Here is a 27,744-nt window from a genome sequence, read left to right on the forward strand (position 1 = left end):
TTCCTGCCTCTCTCTACATTGAGTCTGAGCTCCTGTAGTATGAGCTTTTCATAAAAAGATGTTGAGTTTCTCCCACCTCAGAGCTGTCACTGAGTTTTTGTGACAGGGTGGCAAAGAGCGAGAATGAAAATCAGTCCTGGTGCCCTGATGCTGGCAGCTACTTTCACTGCTTTCTTTGCCTCCTTCTATATTTTGAGTGGGTATCTAGCAAGTCGACATGTACATTTCTATTTTGTTTATTACCTCCTCACTAAATACCTTCTTGCTAGTTCCAATGTTGTTTTGAACTTCTTTGGGGGTTTCTCATTAGACTACTCTGCATTGTCTATAAATAATTGTGCTTCTGCCTTTTAATAGCCATAACTACTTTTTACCCCCTCCCTTAGTATATCAGCTACATAAATTCTTTTAAAGTTAGAGGAATGAAAGAAACAATCAACTGTTATGGGAAGGGAGACTTTGAGTATAGAGTGGTAAAAAGAAGATAAAAATGACTTTAGCATCTCTAGCATGAAATGATAATGACCTGAACCAAAATGAAATTAAGGAAATAGAGAAAAACAATATACTTGAAAGGTATTCAAGCAATGAATTATCTGGGGTTGGGGATGCAGTCAGGCAGCCAAAAATTAATTTCAAGTTTCCAAACCAGGAGCTAAGTAATCTAATTATGAGTAGGCATATGATTGTTTATATTATTAGTGTATTACAATCTATGTCAGAGAAGGTGTGACAATTGAAATTAATTGTATCTCAGTTTCTAAGGGATCCTAAGATTATAGATTCACAATAATTAGTAGACGTTTTGTTTACTATATCTATGCACTTTGACACGAATGCACGTAAGAGTAATTAAGACTCAATTATTCACTCAGTGACATTTATTGAGCTGCTATTTGCTAGGTGTTGTTCCAGGCACTTTGGATATAGCAAAGAAAAAAAGAAAACTAAGCAAAATCCTGCCCTCATGCAACTTACATTTAAGTGGGAAGAAACTGACCTTAAGTAAAAGAAAGAAATAAAGGTATATTTTGTGTAATGGTAATGACATTTATGAAGAAAAAAATTTAAGAAAAGGGAGAAAAGAAGCATCATTTACAATAAGGTCTGAGGGAAAGCCTCATAAATAAAGTGATATTGAAACAAGCTTAGAAGAGGATAAAGGGCTGGGAGTGGGACTGTGTGTGGGGACAGTGAGCCAAGCTGAGGAGCAGCCTGGAATGAGTATGTTTGAAGAAGAGCTCAGCCAGCGTGTACAGATCAGAGTGAATGGGGACAAGCGATGAGATGAGGGCAGAAAGGCAAGGGCAGGGGAGTGTGAGCAGGTGGGGTCTTGTCGGTCATGGAAGGATGAGAACCCACTGGAGGGAGGGTTTTGAACAGGGGGAAGGTTCAGATTTGGCCTTGTTACATTTGAGCTTGTTAAACCTACAAGAAGGGATATACAGTGGGGCCTTGACTTATGGAAGAAATCAAAGTAAGAACAAGAGCAATATAAACAAAGCAAAACCCTCCCTAAGTCCTAGTCTTCCCTTAGCCTAATCCAGTTTTCCTACATGTAGTAGAAAAGAGGGGAGTTGCTTTTTTGTTGTTGTGGCATGAGAGGGAGTTGGGGTAAACACGTCACATTTCATGTTGGGACCTGTTCTATCTTCTTGCCACCATTTAGGTCCTTTCTCTACAAGTCATTTCTGCACAAGGTTGTAGGTGGGAGCTGCAATAGTGACCACAGCAACCAAACTAACCTCATTCATGGAGCTCTGTCAGCACTTAAAGCATCTGCAGTGAGGGCTGCTGTGTTTTCTAAATCAGGTACAAGTGATAGAGAGCTTTGTAAAGTACAATAAAAATGGGTTATTAGAAAATGAAGTAATAAAGCACACAAAATGCAAGTCCCAACTTTGTATTATTAGGTTCTATAAAAATAACATATAAAAATAAATTATAGCCCTAATCGGTTTGGCTCAGTGGATAGAGCGTCGGCCTGTGGACTGAAGGGTCCTAGGTTCGAATCCGGTCAAGGGCATGTACCTTGGTTGCAGGCACATGCCCAGTGAGGAGTGTGCAGGAGGCAGCTGATCAATGTTTCTCTCTTATCGATGTTTCTAACTCTCTATCCCTCTCCCTTCCTCTCTGTAAAAAATCAATAAAATATATTTAAAAAATAAATAAATAAATTACAAAATTGTATGTATTCATTGAGTGTGGTTATATTTGGAATAACACAGTAATTATCTTATTTGTAATTGTTTGTTATTATTTAATCAGAATTAACAAAAATCTATAAAATAAATACTAATTGTTTATATTAAAAATGATATATACACTTTGAGTGACCATCATATATACCAATTATTTAAATTTTAATGTGGTGCATGTGTTTGCTGCTTGCTTGTTTATTTATTCAATCTCCTGGGACTGACTAGAATATTTTACAGGGAATAATGTATAATCTAAACTGTTTCCATGTTTTATATTAATAGCAGTCATAGCAGAGAAATTAATCTCAGACAAGTATGTTGACAGGAATGGAGAAGAGATTTTAAATCTATTTCATCAATCTTAAGATATTCATTTTTAATATTTATCCAAAATGAGACACATTTGCTGCATTTTCAAAATTCAGCTTCAATCCCTCATTAGTAGCTAGTTTCGTATTTATCCTGTAAAGTTAAGTTAAACATTTTTTGATGAAATAAATTGATTCAGGATCTATGAATTTCTATATGTGGACATTTTTTATGTAATATACCATTCAAAATGTTCTGTTGTATTGAAAAATGGTCTGTTTTACAAATGTTCAATGTAAAGATCATCACATATTTTACTGATAATTGTACCTAATTTATGGATCACATCATAAATAATTGTAGAAACTCTGTTCTTTCAAGCCTCTAATTTTTGCCTTTTCATCTTAACTGCCTCTGCAAAACATGTTGCCTTCTTTCCTTGCAAGAAGTATTAGGAGCATTAATGACACCAACTATATCAGACACATTAGGAGGCTGGCCCTATAACTCACATATCTTAAAATTCCTGGGCTGGTTTCTTATCTTGTATGAAAAAGAGCTTTTGTTGTTGTTCAACATTCTCAACAGAATTTTTCATGTCTGTAACCTCTGTGCCCAACATGCAGTAAAGTTGTTTATAATCAACTTCATATAAGTAAGAGTCTTGCATTTAAGTTTGAACACAATTCACAGTTGTTACTACATTGCAAAGAATCCTGATATTTGGCTGATATTTTTATTGTGTAGCAAGCATTTCTTGATGAAAAAAGCAGTCCATTGGTTTATGTTCTGCATTAGCATTTTAATCTAAGTACTCCACTGTGTTTCCCTGCCATTGTAGCTTGCCAGTTTACTGCTATATAAAACTTAACCCACAAACCAAATTTACCGACAGAGATCACACACTTTGAAGTCATAGCAATGTAAAATTGCTATAAAATTTGTAATCATTTATTCTCAACGTGTATAGTCATCTCTTTGATAAACAATTTATAACTGGCACTTTGAGAAACACTGTTGTATATAAAGTAGAGATAATGCCTACTTTGCGGAGATGCGGTTAAGATTACCAATAATCTTGGAAAAGTGTCCACCAAATAGTAGGCATTTTATTTAGAAGAACCATTAAATTGTATTAAATAATTGTATACTCCACTTTAAGCAATTCAGGAGTTGAAAAAGGGATAAATAAAATAATCTATCTGACCTGAAAAGTCTTATAGAGAATTGTATCTGTCTATCGATACTTATGTATCTACATATAGATATACAAAACAGACATATTCAATTATAACATATCTTCTTTTAAAAAAAATCTTTATTGTTGAAAGTGTAATATATATCCCCTGTTTTCCTCCATTGACCCTTCTAGCTCCTCTGCCCCCTGCCCCAGGCCTTCACCACCCTATTGTCTGTGTCCATGGGTTATGCATATATGCAAAAAAAATTATTTGGTTTATCTCATCCCACCCACCCACCACCACTGCCTTCCCTCTGAGAGTCTACTCTAGAAGCATGAAACAGAATCTCGAATGCATATCTTCTATAAGAAAAACTAATAATTGATAGGGATTGGTCAGAGCATAGGCAGAAAAATTATATTAAATTAAGGAGATCAGAATAAGACTCAAAACAGGAGATGGATTATGAGATAGGCTTAAAAAGATGGCAGGCAGAGCAAGTTGCTGCAATTTGAGACTGTTGAGAGCTTTCTAGGAATTTTGCTGTTATATTCTTGTCCTGGCATATTTTTCTCCACATAGGATGTATTAAGGAAATAGTGGAGAGTCTCTTTTAGCTGAGAGACCTTGAAAAGCATTAACTCATATAGTCCTCACAAGGGATAAACTGTTATGCATGTTTTACATATAAGGATCCTAAAGCAGGACAAGCTCAAGGATGTGTTTCAGTTTGCAGCGTGGAAGTATATAATCCTAAATAGTCTGCCCTCACTCAGAGTCTGTGCTCACCAACAAAATACAGTGCCCTCTCATGGGGATAAGTGGGGGCTAAGAATGGAAAGGTTCCAGTGAATTTTCACGGGGAAGATAAAGATAGAGGGTTTTTCCAAAAAACCTTGAGGTGAGCTCACAGTGCACAAAGCAAGCTGAAAGGTGGTGGAGAGAATGGTGGGATCAAGCTGGCACTGCTGTGCATTAGGAATTACAGTTACAATCCTTGATTAGATCTAAAGATTACACGGAGGGTGAAAATCAACTGTGACAAAAATCCCTGAATTTGAGAAGAAAATTCTCTGAGGAAAGAGAAGCTACACATTCCTCTGACCTCCCCTCCACTCTTGGTTATTCACTAAAACTGAGTGAAGGTCAGTGTCCCGGATAGAACAATACCCGGTAATTCAATTGAGAAGCAGGACGGAACTAGGAAATGGAAAAGGAAACAAAAAGGCAATTAATTGTGAGAAACGCTGAGAGCTTTGAATTTATATTGACAATAAACTGGCTGAATGTATGATTGAGTGGAGGCCTGTGAAGAAATCAGTGATAATCAGTGATAACTCAGGTCTCAAACCTTTGTGAATATGATATCCTCAAGAGAAATGGAGAATTTAGGAGGAGGAGATGAATGTGAGGAGAAAGGGTTAAATTGATGAAAATAGAGTAGTGAATGTTCTTGAAATCTTTCAATAGGAAGAGTAATTTGTATTGAAAATTATGATATGCATACCTGAATGCATGTAGAATATAAACTGAGGGATACTTCGTTTGGGTTATTTGAGAACAATATAAAACTGATAGCCATAACTGAAGTAAAATTACCATGAGAATATATAGTTAGATCATAGCAGAAAATACAGGGAACCATCAAAAGGTTCAAGTTAAGCAGGTTTAAAGAAGATACCATTACTAAGGTGCGGGAGAGCTCAAGGAAACCAACAAAAGACTAGCCACTCAGAAACAGTTTGAGAAACTATCACTATCCCTAAGCCTGGAATAACATGTGACCTAAGCTGTAACCAGAACATGCAGCCACTACCACAGCTAACAGAAACACTCTCCCTTGCCCTTTTCCTATCCCACAGTATCCTGCCATGGACTTTCTTTGGCTGAACTTAATTGTAAGGCAGAGGACTAATGCATCCCATAGGGCCAGTTGCCCAGGCCATATACTGTACAAGGGGTGAAAATGATAAAATCAGACACTGTGACATAAGAAACAGCATTATTCACAGAATAATCTTAAAAAGGGACTATCTGTAGGATTTAGAATACATATTTTGTGAATATGAACTTTATCTTTTTTAAAATCACTATGTGCAGAAACTTTGAAGTATAGGTCTGGTATTAAAGCTTACTCTCACCCAGTCACTGTGTCTCAGTGGCTGAGCATTGACCTATGAACCAGGAGGTCACAGAAATGATTCCTGGTTAGGCCACATACCTGGGTTGTGGGCTCCATCCCCAGTAGGGGGTTGAAGGAGGCAGTTGATAAATGTTTCTATCTCTCTATCCCTTTCCCGTCCTCTCTCTGTAAATATCAATAAAAACAGGTTTTTAAAAGTTTACTCTCAATGCTAAAATGCATTTTTTATGTAGTGATGAAAAATGTAGATTGTACTAACAATGATTTAGAGTATTAACTATTTTGATAATAATTGCTATGTTTCACAATTCCAGTAATTTATCTTTGCAAGTAAAATAATATAACTAAGGGATTAGTTTTGTAACAGTATCATGAGTATACTAGAGGCCTGGTGCACAAATTCATGCATGGGTGGGGTCTGGCCATCCCTGCCCCCGATCGGGGTAGAGGGGGGATCAGGGGCAGGGCTGGCCAGGGGGAGGGGCCACTGGCCATTGGCCAGCCCTACCCCCTGGTCAAACCCCCCGGTTGAATTCCCTGTCAAGGGGACAATTTGCATATTAGCCTTTTATTATATAGGATAATTACTGACCTCTCATATCATCACATACTTTTATAGAAATTCAGCATAATTTTTTAAATAAAACTTCTCATTCTGATAGGATTTGTTAATTATAAATTCCCTAAGTACATTATCAATCACTTCACTTGGACCATAATATGGTACCAGTGAGTTAATTGGGGCATGTATGTAATTATTGGTGAGTCTGACTTTACTTTTTTGTATAAAGTTGCCTACTGTACTATTTAATGAAAAAAATGCACTTAGATTTAATTATTACTTTCCACCATACTTCTTTTAAAATTATGAGAAATCACATGTGCACATTTCAATCATTAAAATAACAATATTGGAATGAATTGTGTTCCTGATTGTAGGGTTTTTATTGTGTTTTTCCCAAACAATATTTTATATAATTTATTATTTCAGAATTAGCAGAATGCACACAACAGGAATGACTTTAATAGCTGAATTTGTTAAGGAAAAGTGCAAAATAGTTTCTCATTCTCTTAATTGCAATATGAAAAGATTCTCCCTATAGTTACTAAATTATAGTGGAGAATGAAGGAGAAAGGGCAAAGAAGAATAAACACTTGTCTTTGAAGTGAACCAGAGGGAATTTCTAGAAGATTTACAACCATACTGGCTCATTGATTACTCAGATGGCAGAAAGATATTCTCAGTGTGCACTTCTTTATCCTAATGAAAAAGACTATTAATCCACCTCAAAATATATATTAAAAGTTTTATTTTTGTTAAATGGAGAGATCTGTTTAAAACATTTAGGGAATTGGGCCTCTTCTTGAAAATTAGCAACCACTTTTGAAGCAGTATCACCGCAATTACAGATCAAGTGGAGTTAGAATTGAGATATAATTTGTTAAATTCTGATTGCAAGATGAGTGTAGTGAGGAATTGAATTCTTTGTGCTCCAAAGATTATGCAGAACATTTTAATTTCACTGTTACCAAATTGACCCTCAAATGGAAGGTCATATAAGCAAGCTAGAGATTGTATCAAGGATGCTGAAAGCACTATTAATGCCTCTTTCAATGACCTCAAATTGAGAGTATTAAGGAAATCACAGTAGATTTCATTGAGATCATTCTTTTTATTGAATAAAATTGAACATTTAAGTAAATGAATAATCTTTTTGGACAACATAATATATAAATATATGACCATAAAAACTTGATAGCCCTCCAGCAGTGCTTGTGGAAATTGCAAACTCTTACAAATATTATAATGGGTGGTAACTCAGTAGAAAATTACAAGGGCTGTCTAAATTCTAGTGCATTTCATTTCTAGTGCATTTCCTAAAATATGCATTTTATTACTTCTTTAGGTGCATAAAGTAATGTATATATACTGTATTGTATGGCAGTGTAGAGCCATAGAAATACTATATTTCCTCTGATATTGAAACATTTGACAAGGAAATAAATTGTTCTTTTGAAATTCATGTGATTATCAGTAAATTTGGTAATGGGTAAATTACTTTATTCATAAAAACCTTAATTATTTTCACTCTGTTTTATCATTTTTTTGAAATCCCATTTGTTTTATTGTATAGGAACCAGACCAGAGGCTACTAGAGCTACAATTGACTAGAGAGATTCACTTCAGATGTTTCATAAGGAAAGTCTTCCTGAAGCTTATTTTAATGTGTATATATATAAAATAGTGAATGCTTCTGTGCTGTATTTTCTTCAAGTAGATTTAACCATATGAAGAACTCTACCATCGGTTCTCAACCTGTGGGTCACGACCCTTTCACAGGGGTCGCCTAAGACCATCTGAAAACACCTATATAATTACATGTTGTTTTTGTGATTAATCACTATGCTTTAATTATGTTCAATTTGTAACAGTGAAATTGGGGGTCACCACAACATGAGGAACTGTATTAAAGGGTCACGGCATTAGGAAGGTTGAGAACCACTCATTTCTACTGGGAAATTTTATAGTAGTTGTGTACCAACTATCTGCAAAATTTTTAAGGAGACAAAATATCAAAAATAGAGTTGATCAAAAATATGATTCTTCAATATTCCTTATAGAAAAAATGAAAATACCATGAATCTAGCATTTACTTATATTTTTCCATTTGACTTTGTTTAAAATGAGAGCAATTTTTATTGTATACTCAAATCTTTTCATGTTCATAAATGTTATGCTATCTGTTCTTAAGAACTACAAATCTATGAAAAGCAAACTAAACATAAACACTATCCTATAATAAGTGGTCTTAAGAAAACTGGAGATAGCACAACCAAAATATATACGTTAAAAATCAGCAACTAACCAGATGAGCTTGGGGCATAAACAGAACAATGCACTTTGCACTTCTTACTCACACTTCATATTTTGGGTTTATGTTATTTTAATATATTAAAGTCTTCTTTCTGATCCACTCAGTGTTGAGCAGCTATTTTTCTAAGAATGATGATATATATTTTATTCACCAGTGTTTACTCCTGATTCAGATCTGTGATCCATGTTCTGAGTGGGTTTGTAGTTCCATCCCCTTAGGCAACAGAACATGATGAATTACTGGACACATGGGGAGCAGAATGCTTATCATACTGGCCTCATTTGCAAGGTTAAATACTTCTTGCTCAGTTCTCCCCATTCCTCTTGTGGGAAAAGAAGGTTGGCCTTGAATGGATAGTGACGGAATTAACATTTTCCAGGTGATTGCTGTATGTCACACACAGTGCTGAGTTTTCGCAAGTGACATCTTATACAATCTTCTCAACCTGGGGCTACAGAAGCCCAGATAAGTTAAGTAAATTGCTAATGGTTACAGAATTCATAACTGATATAGCTGAAATCTACTTATACTATCCAAGAAATTAAAATGAACTAAATGGATACTCACATAGGGTGTGGGTGTGTGGGAGTGCGCTTGTATGCATGAGTGCATGTATGTGAATGTTGAACTCGTGGGTGTGATGGCCTCTTGATCACACCAAGATGATAGAAATTAAAATTAGAGATGTTTATCTGGAAGGACATCAAAACTGAAATTGATTAAAAAAGAAAAGAAAAAAACTTTACTCTGCCCACAGCCCTAATCCTAGTAGTTCTGTTGGGGTCGCCTTTTCTTTTTCATCATAGACTTGTGATTAATGTTTTGATGGACATCTTTTGATAGCTTTTAAAGAGCTAAATTGTAAGACTTGAAATATATGAGAGGTAGCTACTATGAGAGCAGTTTTTGCACATTTTTTCTGACTTGTTGACCTTATCCTGTTAATCACTGTTTACTCTGGGCTATAGGGAAATCACCAGAGATTGCCCAGACGTCGGGCTCACAGGGGCAGTTTTCATTTGGGAAACTTCAAGAGCTGTGACGAGAGGCTGTGAACCTATAGGTGAAGTAGAGGCACAAAAACTATTAGTTTAAATTCTGAGTGAATTTTGATTCCCCTGTAAATCAAGTGTGTTTTAGAGAATTTTAATGTTTTTTTCTGTTTGCTTATAGTGATTGTTGGTGCTTTTCCTAAGGAACCTAATGTACTTTGACTTTCATTACTTTCTTAATAAAGGGCCTTGCTATTTACCTCCAAAAGAGAATCTTAGAGACCTTGTTTGTATCTAGAGCAAGTGGCATATGTATGCATAAATAGATAGAAGACAGATATATCCCTTTCTTACAAAAGACAGACACAGTTTAGGCTGATTCTAATATATCACATTGTCTCTAGGGAATTTTCCCTTTAATTAGGTCTTCTCATGGTATTCCCTTTGTGGCTACTGAAAAACTTCATATTTCTAGTTAAGTCCTGGCATAAAGCACTGTGTTTAAAACCCTCAGTGCAGAAAATGTCTTTACGATTCTCATACAGAAATATTTTAAATGCCATTATTGCCTACAAATCATCAGTTTTGAAGAAGGAGTTTTAGTTTTGAGATGCCAAATGGAATAAAAATTATATTATTGACTTGTAATGAAGGGATTAAAGTGCATGGATAGAATCTGATCTTTTATCATCACTTATTTAAAGAGCTTTCAGGGGAAAAGGGAAAAACTCCCTGTAAAGAGTGTAATAACTTGCTAGTGAAGTGCATTTTCTGTTAGTGCAGTGAGCTGAAAATAGTCAAAGGGAAAAGCCCAGAGGGCATGATTGTAAAAGTGACCATTTGCTACTGGTGCAGATAATAATTTATTCCAGTGAAAGAAGAAGTTATTTTAATCACATATTGCTGCAGGTTCTGATTCTTTCTGCCTTCTGTTGACTGCTAGCAAGAATTAGAAAATTGTAAAGGCAAACTGATCAAGGCCTGAAGATCAGGCTCTTTCCTCAAGAGTCAGTAGTGGAAGTCAGGATTAATTTGTTGCTTGAAAATGTGGAAATCACTGTTCCTGTTGAGTGCAGTGTGTGGCATACCTTAACTATATGATAAAAAAAAAGGCCTCATATGTCACTGTACGTGTGTGACATAAAGAATATCTATTTGGAAAGATTTAATGGGCCTGGAATAGGGGGTAATAGAAACCGAATTGGTGTAATTTATGTTGTGCACCAAAGAAGATGGCCAGGGAAACTTCAAAGACAATTCCTTCTGCATGACTAACGCTGAAAAGGCATTTTAAAGCTATCTAACTTTTAAGTGAAACTAAGTATCAATCTATTGACTCCAGATTTTATATCTTTAAAGATTTTGATATGAGCAAAGTAGCATTAATGCATGTTAGCGACTGGCCAGCTGAAATATGGGAGCAAGTATAGTTCAGGTAACAGGCAAACTTATTTTAGGAGACTTCTAATTAACCATTTGAGAAAAAAACTGAACTTACTGATCATGGTTGCCACTGGAGAGACTGTTTTGAAAATGAATGTCTCAGTTTCTATATGGGATAGTTCAATTAATTTAACAAACAAACAAAAAATAAAAAAGAAGCAGTAACAATCTACTACTCCCTGGGTTAATTTATAGGGGACATTTTATGGCCTGAGATATGTATGATAAGGATAATGCTCAAATCATATTTATTTTAGCTTATTCCTCATGCTCTAAACAACACAAATTAGAATTAGCATAGCTAACTACATTGTGGGATTTTATGTTTATTGTGTTAAATTTGGAGATCTCTGCTTCATTCAGTGGAATGAACCAATGCCATAAAATAAAGGGAAATAAGCATGCTAACTATATCACTGAATTATGTAATATTCTTTCTGCTTCTGAAGTAGAAAATCATCTAGTCATTTACAATAGTCTTTCTCCTTTTGCCTAACATTCCATTCGGAAAAGAAACTCAGAGGCAGAGGAATTCCACACCCTGAAGGAAGAATAACTCATCGTGGCAGGTTTAAAGTAGGAGAATTGAGGTGGAACAAAGGGAGCAGGGGAGGGAGAGACATTTTTGTACACAGTGTCTTTTGTTTTGTCAAGTATGTGTCAGTTGCGCCTTCTCATCATTCTTTGGAACTGACTGATGTGCCTCAGCAATCATTTTTGAGGTTCTGTACACATGAAGATCTTAGACTAGAGCAAAAAGCTTTCCTGAAACACACCTAAGTGAACTCTGACAGACAGTATACTGTTTTAACTAAAATGTGCTCTATTCTGTTGCAATTCTGCAGGCACATTACCTTCGGGTATATTTCCTGGCACTGTAATGTTAAGAAATAGTTAACAGATATTGTGATAAAAGATTGAAGTAAGTCATCTTCATGATAGGTAATTATTCATATGTTCCCTTTCTCTTTAACCCTTATAAGATGTATCTTACTTGTATGAGTTACCTGGACACCAATTCCTTGGGGCATTGTTATTGTCATACATAACAATCATAAATCATTTAGATAAATTAAAATCTTTTTTTTACAACTGTATTTTATCATCACCATATGTATGTTCAATTCAAATTTCAAGTGGCTATCTCGTTATTTAACAATGGCTGAAGAGCTAGTCAATGAGGCTAAATGGCCTATGTGGGAGTATCATTGCACCACTATATGAATTTAAACAAGGGACTTGAAGTTTCTGCATTTAAAAGGAGACATTATTTGGAAAAATATGAAGAAAAAATATCTCATGGATCAAGACTAGCTACTTAATCTGCAGTTCTAGGGGGGAAATAAAATGAGTGGACCTTTGTTCAAAATTTATGACTAATTTTATGTTGCAACAGCAGAGCATTAAACCTAAGCGCTGACAGGGGAGCTTTAAGCCAAGCATGGAGCCCTTCTAAGTGCAGAGCCCTATGCAACCCAGTTTGTAATTGTTATGAAGATTAAATGAGTTTGTAAATTGAAAGTATATAGACTACTTCCTAGCACATATTAAGAACTCAAAATAATTTTAACAAAAATATTCTACAACATTTTATTTGAGGTGCTCTGGCTATATATTATGTTATTCTTAAAAAATAATAACTTTAACTTAAGAGTATATATTTTGTTTTGTTTTAAAATTTTGAAGCTATTATAACTAACAACAGAATGTTGCCTCTGAAAAGCCAGGTGGTCAAATGAAGGTGATATTTGTCTGTAGGAGAGATACATACAGAGTAGGGAGTGGTGAAAGGGAGAGCAGAATTGAGTTGTGTTGTGTGGTTTCCCTTTGGAAGACCTTCTGAGGAGAGCAATGTGGTCTGGGATGCGGAGTTACAGGGAGACCACTTGGACAAAGATTTGGGTACAGGAGGTGGAAACCCAAGTCGCTGCAGGTTCACAAAATAGGGAAGTACTAGTAATTCAACTGTGAGGAGGATCAGGATAAAGTTAGGTCTCAGAATCCATTGCAATCTTGGGCAATTGAATAGTAACTGCCACTTGCTCTCTCTTTCTTAAATCATTGATTTTTTTTTCTGATTATTGCCTTCATGCTCTCCAAATAGTGACTGGCTTGTTAAATATTAACAAAAACTGTCCCACAACAATTTGCGATGCTTATATCATTTGGCTTAAAATAACACAGAAAAGGAGTTAGTTTTCATTTTTTATTTATATAAAAGAGTCAGAGAAAGAGGTATGATTCTATTGTATTCAGTCACCAACATGCTGCACTCCAGACTGCTAAGCTATGGTTGGGTTGGAATGAGTGCTCACAAAGTTCAGACATGGTCATTGAGAGTTGAACCTGTGTTCAGACTAGGGCAACCCTACACAGCCTAATGGATAAGGTAACTGATTCCAGAATAGGTGGAATCACCCTGGTGAAGGCAGACATGCTAATTAAGCTCCAAAGAGAAACTAAATTAACCTAATGATTTAAAATAGCAATTGGAAAAAAATTGGAAAAATAAATACGTCAATGCCTTGCCATTATAGCATAACATAGGGGTGGCAAAGTGGTAAGTAAACCATCAGATACTTCAAATTTTCTTACTACAAATTTTCTTACTTCAAATTTATTATTGTTGATAAATTGCTCAAACCACCCTACTCTATGTGACTCTCCATTATTGCTGTGGCGGAGACTTAAAAAATACAGATGTATAGGGCCTACTGCCTGAAATTATGACTCCATTGGTTTGGAGCCTGGCTCAAGCAGTGGTATTTTCAAGATCCCCCTGGTGAGTTTAATGTGCAGCCAAGATTGAAAATCACCAGGTATTTAACTAAGTTATTTCTTATTGGCTCTGTACAATATTTTTTATATCTCCACAGAATATAAAACACCAGTCATAGATTTCAAAAAAACATTTTTGCCCAGTTACAATAATGGAATGGGGATGGGGCTATGAAGGTGACAAATGTGATTTTGATGGTACAAAAGTAAATAAACAGTTAGTACCTTTAAGGATTTATAACCCACAGCTCAAAATGTAATTGAAAAGCCCTTACAGCAAATTCACTTGGGGTTGCTTGTTAAAATTTCAGATGCCTTGGCTTTACCCTGATCTACTGAATTAGAATCTCTTGAGGTGAGCTCCAGAACATGCAGTTTACCAGCCCCTCTCTTGAACATACGTGTATGAAAGTTTAAGAGCCATGGTTAGGGCCACATGCCTAATCCTCACAGCTATTCTTTCCTTCAGCAAACTTAACAGCAAAGATCATAGTACCCTAATTAGCATTGCTGCTCACCTGGTGACTGTAACTCATTGCATACCATAGTGCCTAAGTGTTGGGGTCCTGCCCCAGCAGGTCCAGGGGTTCCCCAAGGTGTGGACAGAGTCAGCGAAGAATGAAGGACACGGAGGCAGCATTCAGGTTATCAGCAGCCTAGCCAGGTTCTCTCCAGGTTCTGTAGCCATGTTCTCTCGCTAGGTTCTCCAGCCAGGTTCTGTAGCCATGTTCTCTCGCTAGGTTCTGTCCAGGTTCTCCAGCCAGGTTCAGTCACCAGGTTCTCCTGCCATGTTCTGTCTAGGTTCTCCAGCCAAGTTCTGTAGCCAGGTTCTGTCCAGCAGGTTCAGTCACCAGGTTCTCCTGCCATGTTCTGTCTATGTTCTCCAGCCAAGTTCTGTAGCCAGGTTCTGTCCAGGATCTTTTGCCATGTTCTCTCACTAGGTTCTGTCTCTAGGTTCTGTCTCTAGGTTCTTTAGCCAGGTCCTGTCTCTAGGTTCTGTGTCTAGGTTCTGTGTCTAGGTTCTGTCAGGTTCTCTTGCCATGTTCTATCCAGGTTCTGTCTCTAGGTTCTGTCTCTAGGTTCTGTCTCTAGGTTCTTTAGCCAGGTCCTGTCTCTAGGTTCTGTGTCTAGGTTCTGTGTCTAGGTTCTGTGTCTAGGTTCTGTGTCTAGGTTCTGTCAGGTTCTCTTGCCATGTTCTATCCAGGTTCTGTGTCTAGGTTCTGTCAGGTTCTCTTGCCATGTTCTATCCAGGTTCTGTCTCTAGGTTCTGTCTCTAGGTTCTGTCTAGGATCTCCAGCCAAGTCCTGTCTCTAGGTTCTGTGTCCTGTTGTCTTGTTACGTCTGTATTTATACCAGGTGATTTTAATCCTATCAATTTCTATTCCAACGGTTAGGGCGTTTCTTATCTCCATTCCAGGGAGTAAAGATTATGTAGCTTAAGCGTGATTGTTTGTAGTTAAAGTGATTAACTACCTGCCTGGCACTTAGTTAAGGGGTTTTATCCCCTCCCTAACTTCAGGGGAAAATCCCTACCTGAGGAAACAACCTTTCTCGGAGAGGTGACCTTGGTTAAAACACAGCGCCAAGAAGGGGAGCAAACATATTAAGAACAGTAAGCCATATACGCCAGGTCCCTTGAAACATATGCTGTGCAGATGTTTCTTTCCTGCAGCAACCGTGTCAAGCAGCAAGGATGGACTGGCTCCGGCACCTAAGAGAATTTAAAAGATCAGTATTTATTTATTTATTTATTTATTTATTTATTTATTTATTTATTTGCTGACTGACTGAATAAACCCTCTTTTTAGTTTTTGAAATAGTACTATGTCCTGCCCTAACTGGTTTGGCTCAAAGAATAGAGCGTCGGCCTTCAGACTCAAGGGTCCCAGGTTCAATTCCGGTCAAAGGCATGTACCTTGGTTGCAGGCACATACCCAGTAGGGAGTGTGCAGGAGGCAGCTGATCGATGTTTCTCTCTCATCAATGTTTCTAACTCTCTATCCCTCTCCCTTCCTCTCTGTAAGAAATCAATAAAATATATTAAAAAAAAGAAATAGTACTGTGTCCTCTCTATTTAGTTAAAGATGACTATTCTGTATTACATAGAAACTGCTATTTTTATATACCCCTGTCCCTTTTGTAATATTTATAATATTTATTCTAATAGGCTGTATATTTTTCCTCTACACTTAGGTCTTATGAAAAAGGGCTAGTAATAAGTAATAAACAATTAAAATATGTAGTTATTATTTGCCCTTTCTCTGATTTGACCTTGGGACTATATCTGTATACTAGCCATTCTGTCACCTATGTTATGGAGCTCAGTAAATGCAGCTGCATTTCACATACATAAAGCATGTATAAAATTCAGCTTTCTATTTAATTGACATCAACCAAGATGAAGGGAAGTGAGTCTGAAAGAATAAAGGCAATCATATCTCAATCGCAAATATGCAAGTCAGGGTCATTTATTTAACAGTCAGGAGGGAAACATCAAAATTCTACTTTCTTGGATTACATATTCAGGAAGATGCTGAATTTAGTTACCATCTCATAGATTAAGTAAGTGTAAGTAGCTATGTACTCTTTATAGATCTTATGAAATAATTTATCCAATAAAAAAGAACTTTATCATTATCATTTGAGAGTTACAAGTAATTATGGGTAGTAAAATAGAGGCACTAAAATGCAGCATTATTCCTTGCCATCTCTTATTTCTCATAGAGACATGTTCATGAATTGAATCAGGATTCTACTAGGAATTGTGTATTTCAAATTTCTCTGTATTTGTATATAATTTCCCATTGCAGTCTATATTTTAGCTTTTTTCTGTAATTGCTTGAATTTTATTCCACATGTGTTCTTTCTTTGACAACCATGTTTCCTTGGTTCAATAAATGTTATCAAGCATTCTTTGACTGTTCCTATTGCATCAACCTTAATTAGCTTTTGATTACTGTTAATTTCACAGCATTTTCCCTTTAATATGTTGCATCAAAATGCTTTCATTTCTGTTGCAGCAAGTTTAATTAGTTTTTGAGCCTTGTTTCTCTTCCATTAAAAAAGATGACACCCACTTTCTTTGTTTCTATGAGGATGTCCATGTCTTACAGCAATGTTCCTCAGAAGCCCTCGCCCAAGACATACAAAACCAAATTGTGGTAACTTGTAGCCTTTGCATTTGCATCAGAAATGTTCCCATGTACTTACATCTTTATAGTCACTTCTGATTATCTTTTTAAAATAGTATAACTTGATTTTCATGTTTTAAAAGGGCTAAATCACTTATTTGAAACAACTAGCATTCCCATTGGCCCATCAAATTAATTTAAAAAACTGTTTAACACTTCGTGTATTCAATTACAAGACAGAAAATAACTGTTTTTTCAGGAGTGTTTGTGCATTTTGTCTTGGTGAACTAAACTGTTACTTCTAATATCCCTTAGGATAAAGCAGGGGTGGGCAACCTTTTTGTGAGTGCATGCCAACCCTAATTTTTTGAGAACATGTTACGCCTACTTGATATCTCTTAAGGTGTACGTATGTGAAGAACCTTGAAGAAATAATAAAATTCATTCGCATGACAAAAACACAGTATATGATGATGAAAAATACATTTATTTTTTAATGTATACATGTACACTGATAGTCCAACAGAAAATTTTATGACTCTGTTTGATATTATCAGTGGGACTTTTGCTGCTGCATCACTGATGACAGAGATTTTACATCAGGTTTATATTTCATGACCTCCAGAGATATGCACGAGCTACTACTTTCATTCGTCAGGCTACTCCTATTACGAGACTTAACAAAATTCATCACTGAGAACAAAGATTCACAAGGGTATGTGGATGAAACCAAAACACTGGTCGGATCTAGGAAGGCAGGGAGAGTTAAGGCAGAGGCATAGAAATTGCTCTTCCCCTCTCTCGTCAATCCATGTCTATGGTCTTTAAGATAACTTGTTATGTAAAATTATTTATTTATCTAAGATGCACGTACACTGAATTTATCTGAAAAATAAAAAAGTCGATATTAAGAAAAAATTGTAAATGGAAGATTATAAGAGAGGGTTTTGCATGCCAGCAAAAGTTACTGGCGTGCCATGTTTGGCACACGTGCCAGGGGTTGCCCACCCCTGGGATAAAGTAACACCCAATTTTTTTTACTGTATATTAATGAGTTGTAATTGTTAGCATGCTGGATATATTTATTTTGTTATAATAAAATACATTAATTTATAATAATGCATTATATGTTTACATCATATACGGTTGACCCTTGAAAAACACAGATTTGAACTACATAAGTCCATTTATACACAGATTTTTTTCAATAAATGATGTAACTATATTTTCTCTTCCTTATTATTTCTTAATAACAATTTTTATCTAGTTTATATTATTGTAAGAATACAGTATGTAATACATATGACATATAAAATATGTGTTAATTGACTGTGTTTTAATAAGGCTAAGTCAACCAGAGGCTTTTAGTAATTAACTTTGGGGAAGTCAAAGTTATACATTTAGCCACCCACCCCATACCTTACCAGTTGTCTGTTGGCTGGTGCAATCCAGTAGTGAGCTAATTCCAAATTCCAGCTTAGGAAACAGGCTTGTTCTACATGTGCATAGCTCTGTGCAGAAAGCATGGGAACAGTCTAGAAAAGAGAAAGAAAGAAAGGAAGGAAGAAAGGAAGGAAGGGAGGAAGGGAGGGAGGGAGAGAGGGAAAGGAAGGAAAGAAGGAAGAGAGAGAGAGAGAGAGAGAGAGAGAGAGAGAGAGAGAGGAAGGAAGGGAGGGAAGAAAGAGAAAGAGGGGAAAATTATTCATGGATTTTCAACTATGCCTCTAACCCCCACACTATTCAAGGGTCAACTGTACATCATTAACTCATTGATACTTATTTATGTGACTTGAAATATAAACTAGGACATCTGTGGGGTTTTTAAACTTTTAATTATTTCCTACCAAAAAAAATTAATAGGTAAGAGCAAAGTGTGTATACAGAGCATATTAATATTGTATGAAAACCATTCAAATACCAATGATTCTAAATTGTTTGTAATATTCTATATTATAATAGACATTATAATAATTATCATCATAATATAATAATCAACATTTTAAAATTATTGGGATAAATGAAAGAAAAGTAAATGCTCAATCTAATAATTGATTAAATTAATTATGATACACTCAATTGATAACATAAAACTCTTTAGAGAGAAAATTGATAGTTGCAAAACAAAAAATTGAGTATTACATTTAATGGTATTCATTTGGTATATATTTAAATAAATGTTCCAGTGCCAGACTAGAAGTATATACAGAGGTAAGGGGAAAGTGTAACAGAAGCATTAAAGAGAAGAGAAGGGGTTATAAATCTTGTATGTATCAATATAGTGTCCCTTGCTTAGAAAATGTAAACCCTGGCATTTGTAGGAGTTTAAATGCCACCTACAATGTTTCATTTGTTTCCATATTATTTTCCAAAGCTCATGCAAACTCTGTTTGACTATTTCTGTTGGAGAAAGTTCATTATCTTCTTCCTATCTTCAGTTAACCCTGAAATAATGACTTTAAGCTAAAATCTGCAAGGATTATTAATCTGCTTTCATTATTGGGTTCTAATTCTACCCAATCAATCCATATGGGCGGTGGTTGGTGGGGAGAGGGGGATACATCTGTTATCTCTAGTACATGTTACATAATCACGATTTAGAATAACATGATATTTGTTTAGATTAACAGACTTTATTAATAAATATGCATTAATAAAGATAATATGTACCAAGAGAGATACCTGCATATATTTTTTCTTGTTTTATATTTAGGCAGAGAATAAGAATCTGTCACTTTCTCATTTGATTGACCGTAAAATGACTCTAGTCTCCCTAATTTCATTAATGTGCCCTCATTAAGAAGCCCTATAACAGTACTAGAGGCCCAGTGCACGGATTTGTATACCAGTGGGGTCCATAGGCATGGCCTGTGGGGATTGATCCAAAACCAGCAGTCCCATGCAGCCCGCCACTCCTGCCTGCCACTCCCGCTAATCCTGGCTCCACTGTGCCTGCTGGGGGGCTCGCACCCAGTCAGTCCCAATCTGGAGAGGCTCACGCCACCACAGTGTCACTCACCAGCCATGGCGGTGCTCGCCAGCCCTGAGCCCTGCAACTGGTGCCCCTCGGTCATTTGGTCTTTTGGTCGTTCAGTCACTTAGGCTTTTATATATATATACTAGAGGCCCAGTGCTCGATATTTGTGCATGGGGTGGTCCCTCAACCCGGCCTGCAATCTGGGATGCTGCACGCACCAGTGACCATACTTTTCATTCAGGTGAAAAACATCTTGCTATTGAATGGGCAGCTACATTTTTTTGCCCTGGTTATAAAAAGTAGTACATAACATAGTCCTTCTGAGGCAGTAGTACCATTTTCCCCATCTTATGGGTGGAAAAACTGAAGCAGAGAGAAGTTAACTAATTGGCTTTGTCACACAGTTATAAGTGTCAGAATCAGGGCTGACCACAAAATGTGCAAGCCAGAGTCCATGCATGTCATTGCTGCATCATCCTGTTTTTTCAGTGTTAGAGTAGCCTTGCCAGGTTTTAATTTTTAAATCTAAGAGACTGTTCCCAATATATAGGGTATGGTCCCTAGGCCTGGCTCGTGATCAGGGCCGATCTGTGGGGCAACCAGTGGTCAGGGTAATCGGGAGATCCCCGCTGGCCCCCGCCTAGGCTGGCGGCCTGGTGCTGCCCTCTGGCTGGCCCTGCCCCCAGATCGTCGCTGCCAGTTGCCTCCCTCTCAGGGGGGCAGACACTCATCATAGGAGCAGATGCACTGAGTATCTGCCCCCTGGTGGTCTGTACGCATCATAGTGATCAGTCATTCTGCTGGTCATTCCACCATTTGATCGAATTGCATATTAGGGTTTTATTATATAGGAACAGTGGCCTGGTGCACAAAATCCATGCACTCAGGGGGGTGGCGGTCTCCCAGCCTGGCCTGTGCCCTGTCACAGTGTGGGAGGCCTCTGCCAGGCCCCGGCCCTATCCCTGATGCTACAAGTCCCCACCCACCTGTGCTTGCTGTTCACGCAGCCTTCTGCTAATTGGTTGTTACGCGTGAGTGTGTCCCGGCCATTTGCATATTACCCCTTTATTTGTATAGATTAGAGAATTTTCAGGGCATGTAGTTCATAAAATCACCATTTCTGTCTTGTAAGTAGTTATAATGTATGTTTATTTCTATAATAAACCCTTCTATCACACACACATTACTGGTATGTTATGCCTTTTACATGATTTTAAAAAATTTAATAGCTTTAATGCATGTATTTACCAGTTTTGCAGCTGCTGCAGAGATTAAAAAAAGTACCACAAAAAAATTTACGATAAACCATCATGATTAGTGCCTCAGCGTATTGCTCCAGAGAAAAACAAATTAGCACTAGAAGGAAAATCTGTTGTGGGAAGTCCCACACTGCTGGTGTAATGACCTATCCCCACAAGAGGATTGAATAGAATAGATCCATTGTAACTTCCCAAATGATCATGGCTGGCAGCCTCTGGAGATGAGGAACAGCTGAAGTGATAGAGAAAATAAAATGCTCTGCTTGAATGCAAGCTGTATTTGCCTGCTTCCCTCAGCCCTCTTTCAGGAAATGTTGCCCTTTCAGACTAGGACACCTGATATTTAGCTTTGTGGCAAAAACTAGACTTGGATCAATGAGATCTATCTTCTTGGGTCAAATAATAACCTGCTCACGGTCGCTTAAATTCATCTCAAATCTCCATTTCTTTTAGAAATCTCTCCTGTAGACTGGCCACCATCACATATCTTTTTAGCCAAATTAGGATGTAAGGATGTCCCTATGCCTCTTCTCTGCAGACCCCACTGAGGAATCGAGGATAAAGAGAGGATGTCACATATGTTTTAATACAACCTTTCTTTGGTTTATTGAACTCACTAAAGGCCCGATGCATGAAATTCATGCAAGAGGAGGCCTTCCGTCCCCCAGCTGCTGGCACTGGCTTCCCTCTGGCACCCGGGACCTGGGCTTCCCTCCAGCCACTGGCAGGCGCCTGGGACCCGGGCTTCCCTCTGCAGCCCTGGCTTTGTCCAGAAGGTCGACCAGAAGGATGACCAGTCTAATTAGTATATTACACTTTTATTATTATAGATCCTAGTGTTTCCTCTTTGATTGTCATGTTTGCCCTTACTGTTTATTTCTTGCAGGACAAAGGATTATGACTCACATATGGTTAGAGATTAATTCCTTAGGTATCAGATTCATAAATTACTAGAGTAGATGCTGTACACAAAATTACTTAGCATTAATCTCTAGACCTTAAAGAGCAGATTAAAATATAAAAAAGATAATTAGATAATTGTAATTATGTGCCAGAAGTTCTAGTAGTTCCTAAGAGCCTTTGCAGAGAAAATACAACTATAATGAAATGTTTAGTATTATTATGGCTTTGAAACACCATGGCCTTTAAGGTAGACTAGAATCATCTTAAAGAATGCATTTTGCCAAAACCGGTTTGGCTCAGTGGATAGAGCTTCGGCCTGTGGACTGAAAGGTCCCAGGTTCGATTCCGGTGAAGGGCATGTACCTGGGTTGCAGGCACATCCCCAGTAGGAGATGTGCAGGAGGCAGCTGATCGATGTTTATCTCTCATCGATGTTTCTGACTCTCTATCTCTCTCCCTTCCTCTCTGTAAAAAATCAATAAAATATATTTTAAAAAAAAAAGAATGCATTTTGTAAAACATGGAATAATAATTAAAATATGTTCTTCTTAGTTTATATTTAGATTTCATTTATAAAAGTAAAAAATCTTATATTTTGTTTCAATAATTTCTTTTTTTTTTATTGCTTAAATTATTACAAAGAGTATTACATATGTCTCCTTTTTTTTTTTCCCGCCCTTGACAATCCCCTGGCTTCCCCTACCCCCCAGTGTCTTATGTCCATTGGTTATGCTTATATGCATGCATACAAGTCCTTTGGTTGATCTCTTACCCCCCCCCCTCCAGCCCCCCCACCCTCCCCGGCCTTCCTGCTGTAGTTTAACAGTCTGTTTGAGGCAACTCTGCCTCTGTATCTATTATTGTTCAAGAGTTTATAATGGTCTCTATTATCCATGAATGAGTGAGATCATGTGGCATTTTTCCTTCATTGACTGGCTTATTTCACTTAGCATAATGCTTTCCAGTTCCATCCATGCTGTTGCAAATGGTAAGAGTTCCTTCTTTTTTACAGCAGCATAGTATTCCATCGTGTAGATGTACCACAGTTTTCTAATCCATTCATCTACTGATGGGCACTTAGGCTGTTTCCAGATCTTAGCTATGGTGAATTGTGCTGCTATGAACATAGGGGTGCATATATCCTTTCTGATTGGTGTTTCTGGTTTCTTGGGATATATTCCTAGAAGTGGGATCACAGGGTCAAGTGGGAGTTCCATTTCCAGTTTTTTGAGGAAACTCCATACTGTCTTCCATAGTGGCTGCACCAGTCTGCATTCCCACCAGCAGTGCACAAGTGTTCCTTTTTCTCCACATCCTCTCCAGCACTTGTTGTCTGTTGATTTGTTGAAGATAGCCATTCTGACAGGTGTGAGATGGTACCTCATTGTTGTTTTGATTTGCATCTCTCGGATGATTAGCGATTTTGAGCATGTTTTCATATGTCTCTTGGCTTTCTGAATGTCCTCTTTTGAAAGGTGTCTATTTAGGTCCTTTGCCCATTTCTTTCTTTCTTTCTCTCTCTTTCTTTCTTTCTTTCTTTCTTTCTTTCTTTCTTTCTTTCTTTCTTTCTTTCTTTCTTTCTTTCTTTCTTTCTTCTTTCTTCCTTTCTTTCTTTAGCTGACATTAAATACATGGAAACCAAAATAACAGCAGAGTGATTGTCTTCTATTATTCTCGCTCACTCTGTCCTGTTATTCATTACTGTAAATTTATAATGGTATATATGGAAATTGATTATTTTTATCATGAACAAAAGAAATAACTTAATTATTTCTTTTAAATTAACCATGTATTGTTTTATTATTTAAAATAAGATACATTACAAATACATTTTAAAATAAATATTTGTATGAGTTTTTTTTAAGCATTCCATTATCTTGATTTTCAAAGGTAATATATATGGTGTCAATTATGTAATTCTCTCATCAGTTTAATATACATGAGGAAAATACCCTTATACAGTTGGGGTCAGGGGAGTGTTAACTAACTATATGCAGGATTATCATTATTATGTATTGAAATCTGTTTTTCTCCCAAGCCCAGAAGTGCATTTGAAGATCATCTTAATGTTCCTGGTAAAAAACAGAAGCTAAAACTCCAGGGAGAACTCTAAAACAATCTGCTGTATCACTTCCCAAAAACTAAGCTTGAGCAAGAGTTTCTATTATAAATCTTTTCAGAAAATGGTTCAGCTGTGTGTGGGAGAGCGGGGGACGGGGAGGAGAATGCACGTGTATATACATGTGTGTAAAGGGCAGTAAATAAAAAATAAGCCTAATGTTCTTAGTTTAAGTATTGAAAGTATCCCTCTACACCCATTCAGAGTTGTGGGGTGTTTAAGGACTCTGCTTCTGCAGCCAGACTCCCTGGGTTTAGTCCCAGCACCACTTCTTCATAGCGGCAAACCTTGAACAGGGCATGAATGTCTCTAAGCTTTAGTTTCCTTGTCTCTCCAAAATGGGTAATAATATTGATATCTTCTTCATGGAGTTCTTGAGAGGAATATATGATATAATCCAGGTTTCAGAGATTTCTCAGCTTCAAAGGAATTTTTCTTTATTTAACAGTGTAATAGCCGATATAGCTGAATTTGTTATTCTGAAGAACAGGTCAAAGCTTGGTAGAATGAGTTTAGAGTTCTATCTGTTTCAGTGTCCTTCGGCAAATTTTAGTTTTAATATTCCATTTTTTTAAACTCTTATGGAATAAAGAGAAACACATTTTTAAAATAGAATAAAAGCCAGGAACAAATACAAAAGGAATATGTGTTGCTTTAGCTTTATGGGGATTGATATAGTCACAATAAAAATTCCTAAAATGAAGAGGCGGGGGGGGGGGAGGGGGGCGGAAAAAGAGGACTGCATTGAATATGAGTTAAAATTTCTATTCAAATCTACATGGAACAACATAAGTAAAAGACTTTCAGAAACACATTTTCAGTTCATTGATAAATTAAGATTAGCATTTGTTTTCTATATATTGCTATGTTAAATAACTATTGTTGAAAAACTGATCTAAAATGTATACCTTTAATACCGAGAGTCTCATCTTCTAATCATTCCTGATATTACTGTATTTATAGCATACACCCATATGTGTATACTACACATGATGAGAGGCAATAAAACAAATTTTAAGGAGCAAAATTACTCTTAAATTGTGGTCAGGTATTTTCGTGGGATATTGAAGTCTCAGGGAAGCCTTGTTGCGGGGGGAGCTCTGAGACTGGTCTCTCTGTTAGAGTCTGGCTTAGTGGTGACCCTGGACTCAAATTGAACTCTTATTTATAGAGCCAAGGTCCCAGTTGGTCTGGGAGTGGGGCTGCCTGGGCAATAGCAAAGGGAAGCACAGGCCATCTTTTCTATAGGAGAGAATCAGGGAAGGACAACAAAGGCATTTTAATCCTGGAATTTTGCTATTATTTCTGTATTTTATACTAGAGACCTGTTGCAGGAAGATTCCTGCAAGAATAGGGCTTTCTGAGGCCAGAGCGAAGCAGAGAAGAGAGCGAAGCCCGCTGAGGCGGGCTTCGCTCCCTTCTCCGCTGCCTCGCTCCCTCCTGTGTTCACTGCCTAGCTCTCTCCCATCCCTTGCTCCCTCCTTCTCCACTGCCTCGCTTCCTCCCATCTCTGCCACTTCACTCCCTCCCTTCTCTGCTCCTGTTTCCGCTGCCTCAGCTCCGTTCCCTTCTCCACCGCTTCACTCCCTTATGCAGTGCTTGGCTTCCTTCCATGCTGTCTTCAGTCTTCGCTCTGGGCCTGTGTATGCAAATTAACTGCCATCTTTGTTGGGTTAATTTGCATATCACTCTGATTGGCTGGTGGGCATAGCGGGGGGATGGTCAATTTGCATGTTCTCTTTTATTAGTGTAAATAGGCCTCAAACTGCAGAACACAAAAGGTCATAAGAGTTTTCATTAACAGAGATATCACTATATTTTTTTCTTTTCTTACATTTTAATTTCTTTCTGAATGCTTAATTTAGAAAAATAAACATTCATTCATTTACATATATAAGGATATTTAGGGAACACTTTGTCAAAAAAGACTGAATTTTAAAGATACAAAGTGTTTGCAATGAAGCATAAATTAAAGTAAAATTTAAGATTATGTGCCTACTTTTCCCTCAGCCATTATCACATTGAGTGAATATGAAAACAAATATATAGTCCTAGCAGGACAATTCAGGATTAGGGTGGGGTATACTTGGTTAGTACGACTGTACAATTTTGTTCTCAAAGCCCAAAGAGTCAGAACATTATTTGAAAGTCACAGCATCATATCTTTTGGTAATCGTTAAATTATAAACCCTTTATTAATACATGATGGCTTTGTCTTCAGTTCTTAACTTTTACTCATAATGAAAGTATATAATGAATCTTATTTCACTATTTTCTCTAAACGTTTTAAACATTTTACCTCGGATTTGGAACCTGAATTTTAGAAACGTACATAATTGAATAACTACAATAAATTACGGATACATATTTAAAAATTTTATTTAGTAAACATATTCATTTGCTCACTATGTGCCAGGTACTGGACATTTAGTCCTCATGACCAATCTAGTAGTGAGGTCCTTTATTAGCTTATTATGGAAAAGGGAACCAAGCCTCAGAGAATTTAAATAACTTTCCTAAATTCACAGTGATTAATAGTTGGCAGAATAAAAATATGAATTTGGATAGTCTATACTTTTCACATTCCATTTAATGAAAATTACCCACATGGCCCTGAAAGATGAAAGGGGACTAGAAATGATAGTTTCTGCCTTCCAGACAATTTTACAGAAAGAGAAAAGGAACCTGCATCAGCAGGATGGCCAACCATCTGTGTCACAGTCATATTACCTAAACTGAGCCAATGCTTATTTATGTACAGGAACATGCTGTTGGCCAGTTCATTGATTAGAGTCAGTGTCAGTGGTAGTATGAAAGATCTGTAAGATTGTATTCTTTCCTAGACTGTATTGTTTTAACAATAATGACAAGTGCTGGCGAGGATGCGGAGAAAAAGGAACCCTCGTGCACTGCTGGTGGGAATGCAGACTGGTGCAGCCACTGTGCAGAACACTATGAAGTTTCCTCAAAAAATGAAAAATGGAACTCCCATTTGACCCAGTGATCCCACTTCTAGGACTACTATGTCCCAAGAAACTAAAGAACCAATCAGAAAGGATATATGCACCCTTATGTCCATAGCAGCACAATTTACCATAGCTAAGATTTGGAAACAACCTAAGTGCCCATCAGCAGATAAGTGGATTAAAAAACGGTGGTACATTTACACAATGGAATACTATGCTTCTGTAAAAAAGAAGGAATTCTTACCATTTGCAACAGCCTGGATGGAACTGGAGAGCATTATGCTAAGTGAAATAAGCCAGTCAGAGAAAGATAAATATCACATGATCTCACTCATTTGTGAAATAATGAACAACAAAAACTGATTAACAAAAACAGATCCAGAGATAGAGAATCATGGATCAGACTGTCAAACCTCAGAGGGAAGGTAGGGGAGGAGAGTTGTAAGGGGGAGAGATCAACAAAGGACTT

The 27,744-nt window shown here is 37.0% G+C and overlaps 1 protein-coding gene and 1 non-coding gene across 2 annotated transcripts in view; both read left to right on the forward strand.

Moving 5' to 3' along the window:
- Positions 1 to 27,744, forward strand: part of LOC102430991 (cell adhesion molecule 2) — a gene marked incomplete at its 3' end in the record, with an annotated part of 1,034,261 nt that overhangs the window by 925,177 nt on the left and 81,340 nt on the right. The gene's annotated exons all lie outside the window — the stretch shown is intronic.
- LOC111828362 lies at positions 18,462 to 18,590 on the forward strand. Its single transcript, XR_002832202.1, has one exon. It is a non-coding gene; the product is annotated as a small nucleolar RNA SNORA65 (small nucleolar RNA).

Source organism: Myotis lucifugus, unplaced genomic scaffold, assembly GCF_000147115.1.
Source record: "Myotis lucifugus unplaced genomic scaffold, Myoluc2.0 scaffold_339, whole genome shotgun sequence".
Lineage (NCBI taxonomy): Eukaryota > Metazoa > Chordata > Mammalia > Chiroptera > Vespertilionidae > Myotis > Myotis lucifugus.